Below are 4888 nucleotides of genomic sequence, written 5' to 3'. Positions count from 1 at the left end.
ATCCCATTTCTCAGACAAGTTAAAGCACTTGTCTTCTACAAATCAATACGTCTGCCAAACCTCTATTATGATTTACCTTCGAGTATTACCCCTGGTATCTAGGGGATATCGTGTCATTGCACTACCTCTTGAAAATTCTTAATTAGAGTGGTACTCCGTCACATCATTCCTACCCTATTTGGATATATCATTACTGTGATGATTTTAACTGTGCTACCTGGTCCTTATTCCCGGAGCACAACTTTCGACGATGAGCTAAGCTTACGTCGATCTTCCTCATCATACCACTTTGCCTTAAACAACGAGCTTGGTTTCGAGTTTGTGTCATACCCTTGGGTTCAATAGCTTTTCGCTTCATCATTCCTTTGGCTTGATGTCATCGCTGACCGATTACATCTTCATGAAATCTCTCAACAATTGTGTCGTGATCATCATCGGCATTCTGAGCTCTTCCAGGATGTCAATTGAGTTCATTATGAGAAATACCATCCTTGATCTCGATGATTTGTGTTATCATCGGCCACTTTATTGCCCTCCCTCCAACACAAACTTGTTCGTGTTTTGTGTTATACCTTGAGTTCCTTGTTATCAACCATTTGATCTTCTTTACCTTGGAGTATTACCATCTTTTATGTCAGAAATGTCGTGAGAATTTCACCACCTCTTAAAAATTCTTGGTATTGTGATACTTCTCACCAGCACCATTCTTTCTTGGTCCCAATGTTGATTCTAACCGGAATACCAACAAGTGCACGGTGCTGCTTGTATTTTGTACTCCTAGCAACCCTATTACATTGGAGTTAATGGTCGACAGTTCATTCTTAGACTATTGGATAATGAATCACCATTCTAACCTTGATCGTGCTACCTAAGCCCATATTTCGGGTGCACCTTTCAACCAATGTTTAATTGTGCATGTTTTCCTCGAGCATACCTTATTACATCATTTGTTCTGACAAATGTTATCTTTGTTCACATAAGTGTGGAAATCCATTTTTTGAAAATCTCAATGAATTGTCGCTGAGTTCATCAGCCACCTCCTCGTCCTCTCCTTGGTTGAATGATGAACTCATGATTCGGAACTTGCTTCCATAGTTCAATTCCCGAGAATCTTACAATGTCATCTCGACAATTTGAGTTCCACCTTTCTTCTCGGGCATCCTGAGTCTGAGGTATCCTAACACCACTCAGATCTGAATCTCGGTCAGATATGATGGTTGGAACATATTTCCAGGAGTTATAACATTTGTTTGTTATATGGCCCAGTAAGGTGATGTCATGCCTAGCACACCTGGCCGGAAGACCGATTGTTATAGTTTCCTTTCTGGTAGGGTTAGCCATTCTTCCATGAGGAAACTGTAAGACTTATTCTATAAGTTATTCCTAATCGACCCCTTGTGTATCCAAAGTCCGACCTTCGCTTGAAGACCATGTCAATGCTATCTCGAAGCTTGTCCGTGGTACTCCGATATTCAATAAGAACATTTGAAGCACAATGCAAAATTTTCTTTACCATTTATCCTAACACCATTGTATGGATATTATGATGAGATTCCTCCCCCCTTACCTAAAGGGTTTTCTACATTATATCATGTCATAGATATCATGTTCTGCTTGTCCATGGGAAGGATATACCCCTAAAATGTGTGTTTAAACACATTTTCCTTTCCATTGTTCTATTTAGTCTGATAATCACATTTTCCTTTCCATTGTTTTGTTTAACCTTCTTGAGGTTTATATGATCTAAGCAGTAATAAGTCACTGCTTTTGTAAGCACCTCGGTGTACAACTCTGTCAGTAAGAACCTGTTACTATTGTTGATGACATTCCGGTAACCACCGATGGACGAGAACTTTGCCTATTGGTCCGCCTCGTTCAACGAGCTGGAGGATGGTTCTCTTCGTCCCTCGCCCTTGGTACCGATGTTGTTGCCGACATAACTGACAAAATATCCTCTGACATGCCTTACTTACATGATCATGCAAGATGTCAGCGCCCTGTCCAATTTTATCCCACATGGTGGACCCATAACCCAAAGTTCCACAGGATCGAAACCTGACTCTCCTGTAGACCCTGTTTCCAAAGTTACTCCTCGCACTTGGCTTCGTATGCAATTCACGAGCTACATTCCTAGTGATATATTCTCGTATCAGACGCAATACTTATTCACGTTGCCCTGAAGCTATTTCACCTTCTGACTAGGCATTGAACGATTAACTGGCAACTTGAAACTTCTTATTGTACATTCGAACTTTACTCTCGAGGTGTTTTATTTGTTCAACTCGAGAGGTACTCATAGGCTCATTCATGGGTTAATCCCAGATTATTACCCTTATAGCATTCTGTCGGTGCCGATCTGCCCCATTACCTATTCGTAAGTACGATGGAACCCCCAAGGAAAGGATGACGACTTCATAATGATGACCTGAAGCAGTGGAATGAAGACATCAATGTAATGGATCGATCTCTTCGAGAAGAGCAAGCAAGGATGAGAAGACCCGCTAGATTCGTAACTAAAACCTTTCCCCCTTTCACTACCTCTTAAATCTCGGGACAAGATTTCTTGTAGTGGAGGAGAATTATGACGCCCGGATAACTAAGCTATAGTAGCCATCTGCTAATGATGCCACGTCACTTCGATTACTGTTGATGATTCAAAACCGCTTCGAATTTGAAATTTAAAATAAAGTCAAACGAGAAATGTCTTCAAAAGTCAAAACAAAAATGTTCTAATTGTAGCAAGTAATTCATAATAAATATTGGAGGAGAAATCACACTCTCATAAAGTAGTCAAGTGCATAATAATAAATGCAATAGTGGTTAAACTATTAAGTAAATGCTCATAAATTAATAAACAAATACAAACTACTTTCTAAAATGTGCTAAGTTGTTTGTGGCACTGGAATATTTAGTAACACTAGTTTAGGGGCTATTGTTGTATTTTATTTAAACTAAAATATATTAAAGTTAAAATAAAAAAGGAGAAAAGCAAAAGACCAGCTCATCCCCCCCGCCTCGTTGTGCTGTGAGGCCCAGCTGGCCAACCGGCCGGCCCACCAACTCCCCTGGCCATATGGCCTCCCCAACCCACCTAACCCTAACCCACTTCCCTCGTCGCCCCACACCCCACGCACCCACTCTCCCTCTCCCCCCGATCCAATCGGGATCGGGCTAGGATGCTGCCCCGCCGCCGCTCCCCAGAGGCCGCCACCGGCGCCGAGCACCGCCCCCCTGCCTGGATCTGGATCGACACCAAGCCGATCCCCACTGCTCGACGCCACCCTGTCGTTTGCCGGAGTCATCCCCGTCGCCATCCGCCTTGATGAGGACATGACTACCTTGGATACGACCAAAAATATTGCATACATGCATATTTGTCAGGTGATTTCTAATGCAAACTATTCAATAGTCTATTTATGTTATCCAGAACAAAAATACTTCACACACTTTTGTGTTTTGTCTAATTGCAGGTGTATGGGACATTTGTACAATCCACATATGAAGATAAGGGAAAAGGAGATGTTTAGGTTGTGTTCAAAAAGTCCTCTCACGTCACTTTTGGGCCAAGAGAAGATAGAGTCCAAGTCTCTCACGTTCTGGATTCAGATTCGGACTGCACAGACATACCTGACTCAAAACGCCAACAACTTTTTCATACGGACTCCGAATTGGGTGATTCTTTTTTTGTTGGAAACAAGATTTCGTGCTCTTTCCATCCCAATTGGATTCACCTTCAAATTCGTCTGGAGCGTTGAGTTACGGACGAAACAATCTGACGTTGCAGCAGAATCCGAGTCAAACTACAGGCCCAAAGGTGTTGCATCACCTCCACTTGGGCCCATGAGCCTTGTACGACCTAGGGTTAGTTTTAGGCTGCCTTGGGACGTCCTCCCACCTCCTTGGCCGCCACCCCTTGCTCCTATATAAGTAGATCCATCTAGTAGCTTTTTCCTTGGGATTTGTTTAGTTAAAAGTTAGCCATTGCAACTTCGTGTACTTCGTTTGTGTCCAACGACCAGACCAAGACCGCTTCCGGATCCCCACCATTATCAATACTTCATACATATTTGCAATATTCAGATTGCTTTATCATATTCTTGCTCGTTCTTCGATTGCTTGTAGGAATAGACCTTCGTGGTCAGGCTGACCGTGCTTCCAGCATCGTCAGTAACCTCAGGAGATTGGTTTAGCGATTGCTAAGGCGCAACGTTGTGCACGTTTGTAGTCGGATTGTCAAAGTCGTCTCCACCAAATCGATAGTTATCATCTCATCGAAAGATCGGGACCCTCGCCTCTATCACGCCTCGCGTCCTCGTCCTCCTCCCCTTCCCCTGCGCCTTCCCGTCGCCCCTGCCCGACTGCCTCGTCGCCGGCGGCCCGCGCCGCATCGGCCATCAGGGCAACCATGGAGCACCACCGGCTCCACCCGCGGGACTCCCGCGTCGTTCTCCTTCGTCCACATCCGTTGCCCCGTCGCCCAACCCCGACTCCACCCCGAGCCCACTGCCATTCCCCGTTTGGCCACCTGTGAGCCGCCATCTCCCCTCCCCCCTCTCTTTGCTCACCGTGAGTCACCATCGTGCCCCGCCTACTCCGGCCACCATGGCCCCGTCCCGTGACTACGAGCTCCACTCGTCGGGCCGCGCCGGCTGCCGCGCCATGCGCCTCTCCCCTGTGCCCTTCTGTCTCTCGTCATCCGCCCATGTATCGTGCCCTGCGAGCCGCCCCGCGCTCGTCCGCTGGCTCCGCACTACTTGCTCGCTGTCGCTAGCCGCCCGCCTTGCGCCTCTGACCTCCTCCATGCAAGCACACCGCCGCCACAGTCGTCGCTGCAACCCCACGGTCGCCGCGCGCGTGAACCCCCCCCCCCATGCTTGGCTCCCCGGTC

This window comes from Triticum aestivum, chromosome 7A, assembly GCF_018294505.1.
Source record: "Triticum aestivum cultivar Chinese Spring chromosome 7A, IWGSC CS RefSeq v2.1, whole genome shotgun sequence".
Taxonomy (NCBI): domain Eukaryota; kingdom Viridiplantae; phylum Streptophyta; class Magnoliopsida; order Poales; family Poaceae; genus Triticum; species Triticum aestivum.
This window is presented reverse-complemented; position numbering follows the sequence as displayed.